The following is a 7,966-nucleotide window of genomic DNA, read 5'->3' as shown; positions in this document are numbered from 1 at the left end:
GCTCCCACGAGGCAGGGAGGATGTGGCTGTCATGAGACCTCCTGTGATCTTTGGGGACGCTTTAGCCAAACAGTGGAGGGTGTGGCCCACCTGGCAAGGGGCCTTGGGCCTGGACTCCCATCCGTTAGGCACAGAACCACCATTCAGAGGAGGGTCAGTCCTGCTTCTTTGCATGGTGGCTTTTCTGCAACCTGCTAGCAGTGGCCACATTGTGCCAAGTGCTGTGTCCTAACAGAGGAAGAGCCCTGCCCCCACTTCCTGGTTTGATGTATGTTGAGCCAACCTACATGCATCCTTAGGGATCAGTGAGTCAGGGGCACCCCACAGCCTTCCGTTCCCCATCATGAGGAAGCTATAGCACTTCGTGCCCGTGCTCCAGCTTTTGCCTCCTGTTTGGTTGGTCAGAAGGTGGGACTGCAGAGATGTTACCTTCAGAAGGACGAGGTCCCATCCCTCAGGGCAGCCTCTTTGTCTTTCTGTTTCCCAGTTCTCTCCTCCTGAGCCTACACATCCCCAGTCCCTGGCTGATACTAGGAGCCCACATGTGCAGTGTCTGTGTCTCTAGCCACATGCACAGAGCTATGTGCATCTGGAGCATTTCTGCAGTCTTTCTTGCTGTTCCAGTCTCCCAAGAGCACCTTCTTCACACCCATGATCAGCAGCTCAACTGCACTGGATAGCCTTTTGAGTCTTTGCCCACACTCTTACTTGTGAGAGTAGCCTTTCTTGTAACACACGAAGTCTTACCCCTTTAATGCTTCCTCCTCTCTCCTAACCACCAGCCAAGTGTCTGCTCTTTTTCCAAGGCCATCACCTGGACTTGGCTCCCATCCCCTCATCTCTGTACCACCCCATGGCTCCAGCAGTTCTTTCCTTGCTCCTCTGCATCATCAGTTTATCTGTCCTCAACTGCATTATTTATGTTAACCTCTGACATGTTATGGCTCACCTTTAAAAAAGTGGGACCCTCTTTGGGTCCCACTTCCTCTTACAGCTCTATCTCCATTTGTCTGCACCTGTGTGGAATACATCTCCTTGAAGGAATTAATTATACTTGCTATCACTATTTGCTCTCCTTTCATTCTTCCTTGAATCCACTCTAGTCATGCCTTCATCTCCATCTCAAAGCCATGGGTCATCTCTGTGTCGCTAAATTTAGTGGTAAAAACTGTGTCCTCATCTTATTTGGCCAACTCACAATTTTTCATGCAGTTTATCACTTTTTCCTTACGATATTTTCCTCACTTGACTTCCAGTATGCCATGCTCTTCTGGATTTCCTCCTTTCTCTCTGGCTTCTGCTTCTCAGTATCCTCTGCTCCGCTTTTCCCCTCCAACTTCTTTATGTTGGAATGCCCCACAGCCCCGTCCTTAGATCCCTCCTTCATTTATACTCGTTCCTTTGGTGACCTTATCCGTCTCAAGGTTTTACATACCTTTTTCTATGTAGCCAGTACTCTCCCTGAGCACCAAAAGACTTCTGTGTTGAGATCACAGTGTATGGTCTTAGGAAAAGGAGAGTGATTAATTATGAAACTACTTCAATAACCACGGTAGCAGAGGAGGTGAGAAGGGGTCTTATTCTGGATCCATTTTGAAGGGAGGAACAGCAGGACTTACTGATGGATCAAGGGCAGACTGTTAGAAACAAAAGTCAAGGGGGATAGCAACATTTTTGGCCTGAACAACTGGCAAGAGAAAGGTATCAATGTGGGAAATACTGTGATTGGAGCAGGTGTGGTATATGTGACTGGGTGGTGGTGGTGGGACAGGGACTCAGGGGTTCACTTTTGAGATAAACACTGCACATCCAGGTGTATATTTTGATTAGGCAATTTGTGCATGTGACACTGTCTACCTCATAAGATAGCGATCTCCATAGAGATAGGACCTGTGTCCCAGTGACTGTTATGTGTGGCATAATTTTTGGCACACAGTTCTCAGATGTTTTCATTGTTGAATGGAGATGCCTCTCAGGTCATTTTTATTTTGACCCCTTTATGTGACCCTATAGTCCTCATCATCAGCTAAGTACTTCCTCTTGTGGAAGGACCTCACATACCCTAGCACTCATCACACTGATAGAGTAATTCATCTGCCCTCTCAGTCCAGAATTTGGATTCAAGTATCATTAAGGTATTGCTATCACCAGCTACTGTTCTAAGCCCTGGGGATATGAGACATTATTGTAATTATTCACGAAAGAAAGGATGAGAAACAACTATAAGCAGAGGCAGTAAAAATAGAGGAAAAGGGCCAACTTGATATCAACATTAGCACTTGGCGACTGACTTGTTTGGTCTGAGTGAAAAAGTAGATGTGTGGTGACATCCATTCCCTGACTTTAGAAAACAGTTTGGTGTGGTGGAGGGTGTTTGGAAAGTTTGAATTAATTTGTATTGTCTTTGGTGCAAGATGGATTTTCCCCTGGCTATTGGCTGCACAATTGGAAGCCAGAGGTAAGGCCAGAGCAGAGGGGTGGCTTTGGGGATCACCCAAAGCATTTGGGGAGCATTTGAGGATAGTAAGTGAGGTTTGGGGTCTAGATGTAGTTATCCACCGTTCTCAGATGAAGAAACTGTGGCTCAGAAATGCTAAGTAACTTGTTAAATGCTAGAGTTAACTCTGATGATTTTTCCACATTCCATCCTTGTGACCTTGACCTTAAAAATCTGTATCCTCGCCAAGGGTCACACATTTGGCCTGAAAAATTATAAAAAGATGTGCTTTAGGATTTTGTAATGTTTTCCTTGTGTTGTAGTTTTGCTGCCCTTTGTTCATGTTTATCATCGTTCTCTGAAATTATTCTCTGGCCACTTTAGCCAGAACTTTCTTTCCAAAGGAAAAAGGGTGACCCAAATCTTTTACTTGTACTTAACTTACATTGAGTGGAACAAGGGTAGCCTGAGCTATGCTCTTCTGCCATGGCCTCCTTAGGGGTAAGGGGTTCTAGTCTTCCTTCCAGAGAGACCAATTCCTGTGCCAACCCAGTTTACAGGAGAGGGTCCACTCATGCCTCTTCAAAGGGTCAAGGGAATATGAGTATTATGGCCACTAAGAGCTTCATTCTGTGGCCAGGGCCGCTGCTGGTGGTGGATCACCTGTCTGGTGATGGTGCTGTGTGTAGGGGTGGAATGCAGCTGACTGAACAGCAGGGAAGAGGCCTAGGAATGTCTCAGAATGGCAGGTTATTCGAGAGGCTTCCTAAAACAGTCTTTAGGAGGAACTTTTTTTTTTTTTTTTTTTTTTTTTTCCTTTTTAGGGCCGTACCCATAGCATATGGAAGTTCCCAGGCTAGGGGTCCAATTGGAGCTACAGTTGCCAGCCTATACTACAGTCATAGCAACATGGGATCTGAGCTGTGTCTGTGACCTACACCACAGCTGATGGAAATGCCAGATCCCTGACCCACTGAGTTAGGCCTGGATACTAGTCAGATTCGTTTTTGCTGAGCCACAACAGGAACTTCCTGGAGGAACTTCATTTAGTCTGTTTGAGGGAACATGTAGACAACATATAGTTTGGAGGGGCTTGCATTTCTTAGCAGCTGCTTACTGATCTCAGCTTGCCTCTACGCCTTCCTCTTGGGTTTCTCCATTTCATTCTGGGGGTTTCAGAGAATTTCACATATGCACATTAATGATAAACTGATGTTTCTCTGAAATAGCCAGTTATTGGACATCTTTAGAGAGAGGTAAAGGGGCCACAGGACCTCTTAAGTTCTGAGCATTTTGTCAGTTAAAACTCATATGTGGCATTAAATTCTAGATTCCTGGACACTTTCTGTATCTAGTTAATGGGACTGGACACTTTCCAAAAGCCTTATTTTCTTTTGGCAATCAAGATGGTTCTGGTGCTTTCTGAAATGCAGTGGGACATAATGAAGAAGTGGGGAAGGATGACCAGGAACCAAGGCTAGCTTATGTGATGAGCTGGCTAGCTTATGTGATGCAGCCTTTGGATTGGGAGAAGACAGGAGTCATCTGAGAGGAAGGCACCAGGAAAATCCTTGGAGGGGATGCAGCTGATTGAGTTTAGCACCATCTAATATACATGAAATACACATAAATATACATATTTATACATATAAAAATATAAATGAATTTTATAAATATACATGAAATACACATAAATATACATATTTATACATATAAAAATATAAATGAATTTTCAGGGAGGCAAGGCTGGTATAAAGGAGGAAAGTAGAGAAGGATCCCAGGTGTAGGTGGCGTAGAAAAGAGACACAACACAGGGCAGAGTACAGGCTGCTGGCAGTAAGTCGACTACCTTGGATATGTTTAGAAAATCCCTTGTGCTTGTGCTTCTTTTCCAGAAGCTTCAGTGCTAATAAGCTCACACTACGGGCAAGCAGAATGAAGCTGAGATTGACTCATCAACTTCCTCCAGAAGTACTTGTACCTTGGGTTGCCTTCCTGATTGTAAGCTCCTTTGAGTGCAAAGCAAATTGGCCTTTCTCCCTTACATGCCCAGTTTTGGAACATGTCAGCTTCTATCCCAGGTACTCAGACCCCTGCCGAGGTCCAGCTCCAGCAGCCAGGGTGTTCCTGTGGGGATGGATGGTGTCGGTGAATGCACACGGAGATAGCCTCTTTGTCCCTTCTTTCAGGGCGATGGACTGCTCTAATTTTATTAGCATAGGTAGCAGTTTATATAGACAGCTTAATTGTAACTTACATCACAGTGCTTAGATCATATTTTTAAAGGTTAAACTTTTAGATTATATGGTACAGTAGATATACATTGTGTTCTAAGGATTTTAATTAAAACCAACGGATACAATACATCATGTAAAACTATAATGGGTACAAAACATCATGTGGAAAAAACATTGTATGAAAATAAGGCGATTTGGTACAAGATGTTTTGTGGTTACTTTTAGCAAGCACCACCTGTTATTGCTTTAAGCTAATCTTTAATAACTAGAAAGGTCACAAGCACAAGAATTTGACATTTACAAAAATTCATTTTTTAGATTAAAGCTTGGGGTACTAACTTCAAAGCGTTATGGTCAGGGGATAGTATGAGAAAATATTTTTTATATCAAAGCAACTTAATTTCCTAAAACTTAAAAGCCTCCTACAAAATTCATTAAAAGCAAAATTATCATTATGTTTTTCCATCAAGAATAAAGTATCTCTAACCTATTCTAACCTATTGTACATTCCATAATTACCTAACTCTAAAACCTATTCTTACTTGTAACAAACTAATGAATACTTTGTTTTTACCTACATTAGATCTGAATAGGGGGAATTCCACCAAGGTGAAGCTCTTATTATTTTACTACTGTTCCAATTTTTTGTTGTTCCAATTTTATTGAGTCACAAAACAAATATAGGAAAATAACAAAGAATAACAAACAAATAACAGGAAAGACTAAATAATAAGTAAATAACAGAAAAGACCGATTTTTCCAAGAAGCGATTTTTATTCTGGCACTGTTGTGCAAAGCCTTCATTTTGTTATTGTTGCTGTTGTTGTCAGGTTAGCAGGTGAGCCTCATTGTTTTTAGAACTTGCCCTCAGAACTGTGCTTCTGGGTAAGCCCTTTTCCCTCGGGTAGGCTTTTTTTCCTCGGTTAGGAGAACCCTGCCTTTGGAACTGTGCCATCAGGCTAGTTCCCTTCCTCAGCCTCCTGCATCTCCTCGGCTCCCCGCAGACCCCCGTCTACATTCTTTCCCTCTCTGCCTATCCTTGGATTGAGGGATAAGCCCCTCTCAATGTCCAACTGTGACCTTTTTTCCAGGTGTCATCCCATGCACTTGATAGGAAGTGGAGGTGGGATATAGGAAGAGAGCCACAGCAGCCTACCAGGTGAGTTCTCCAGAAAGATCTAACCGATAACCAACAGGGAGCACAGAGAGGAGGGCCTGTCATTTGCTTTTGACATTTGATTATGTCATCTTGCTTTCTCTGCTCTTGCCTTCTGGAACAGCTCTTTTTGGATATTGGATTTCCTTCCTCTCCTGGTTTCTATTTCTTTGTGCTTTTCTTTCTGGAAGACTTCACAGGTCTATCTTCCAAACTCTATATTGTTTACTTTTTTAAACTTCTTCTATCTGCTTTTTAATTTCTAAGAGCTTATTTTTGCTCTACAAATGTTCCTTATTGATAGCACCTTGTTCTTGTTTCATGGCTGCAATAGTTTTGTCTATCTCTCTCAATATATTAATGATAGTTTTTTTTCCCTTTGCATGGAAGTTCTATGTCCCTAAGTAGATACTTTTTGTTTTATTTGGTCTCCATTTTCCATGTTAGAACCTTTCCACAAAAATCCAGTGATCTTTTGATTGTTCAGGGGAGCTAAAATCCTAACTGAAAGCTCTGAGTAATGGGAGTGACTTGCCATCTTTGAACTTTACAGTAGGGTGCTGGGGGCAGGGTGCATTTCTTAGAAAGAGGTCTTTCCTCTCAGGTGGTCAATACTCCAGGGAAAAGTTTTTCAGTTTCTGGAAGATGAGGGCCCCAGTGTCCTGAAAGCTGAGTTATGGGTAGTTTTAGCTTTTAGCACTAAGCACTCAGATTACACACTGTCACTTAATAACTCCTCTGCTTTTTTGGATAGTATCAGTTGCGCCTAGCATTGCCCCAGTCTAGCATCCCTCTGCTTTCCTCCAGAAAATACATCTCCAGACTTTGATTAGAGTAGTAGTGGCATAGCATGGGAGAATAATACTTCAGGATAAGACTACTCATCAAACTTTCACCCCACCTTCCCTTACCTCCAGTTCTAGAGGTACCTGCTTCTGCCAGTTCCTAAGCCTTTTGGGAAATCCACAATGTAAACCTAGATTGCTCTTAGCTTTCCCCCACTACTGGCTTAGGATTCAGCTTTCTTAGGTTCTTAACTCAGTTCTAAGTTTTCCATCTACTCTCCAGCATCATAATTGTTCCTGTTGTCTTCTGCCTTTTTGGGTCTGTATCTATAAAAGAAAAAAATCCATCTGACTCTAGGTTAAATGGGGTTTTAGACAGGAGAAAAATGATATGCCTTCTAAGTCCAGAAAACAGTCAATTATTTCTGACTCTTAACCTAGTTATCTTCAATCTTTATACTTTTCTTCCTTTCTCAGTCCTTATAAGGACTCCATTTACAACTTTCTAACATTCAGGCCCCCATTTCCACTCTACACAATATTCTATCCTATATGACACCCCAACTTTGTATCCATTGAAATACCAAGAATATACATGGTAGGTCAATAAACTTACCTCCAAGTGAATGCTCCCCCCTCCCCAGGTAATCTGGTAAATTTCAGGAGTTTGGTCACACATTGGTGGTAGTACCCTGGGCCCTGAACAAGACCAGTGCAATCAAGGTGCTTCAAAACTTGTTCTTTTTTGACTGAGGGTGACCAAAGTGCCAGATACTATTGCAAACCCTTTCCATATATTAACTCATTTAGTCTTTATAACCACTCCATGAGAAGGAAACTGTTATCACCCCTGTTTTACTAGTGAAGAAGCTGGGGTATGCAGAGGTTAAGCCCCTTGTTTAGTTACTCACTGGAAGGTACCTGAGGCCAGGTTCAAACCAGGCAGGCTGGCTGCAGAGCTCAGACCCACAGCCACATTTTAGTGTGGCTAAATCCTGTCTCTTACTTACCTCCCTTGCCTATTGCACACATGTGTCTCTTTGTGTATGTGCCTGCAGAAGCTCTGCAAAGCCTGCCTTAAACAGTTAATTCTTTGATTACCTACCTGATCAACTGTGTACAGCAGGGGGGAGGCAGCAGCAGACAACAGGGGAAGATCAGGGCATGAGGGTAGTAAGCATGCTGACCTGTTAGAAAGGGTGCTACACAAATGAGAGCAGGCAGCCTCATCCGTTGAGGGGTTGGGAGGGTAAATTTCCTGAAGGAAGTGATATTTAAACTAAAACAGAGGATGAACAATAGTTAGCTAGACAGGGTGGAGGGGTGCAGAGGGGCAAGGATGGGTGTCAGA

The sequence above is a fragment of the Phacochoerus africanus genome, chromosome 12, assembly GCF_016906955.1.
Source record: "Phacochoerus africanus isolate WHEZ1 chromosome 12, ROS_Pafr_v1, whole genome shotgun sequence".
Taxonomy (NCBI): domain Eukaryota; kingdom Metazoa; phylum Chordata; class Mammalia; order Artiodactyla; family Suidae; genus Phacochoerus; species Phacochoerus africanus.
This window is presented reverse-complemented; position numbering follows the sequence as displayed.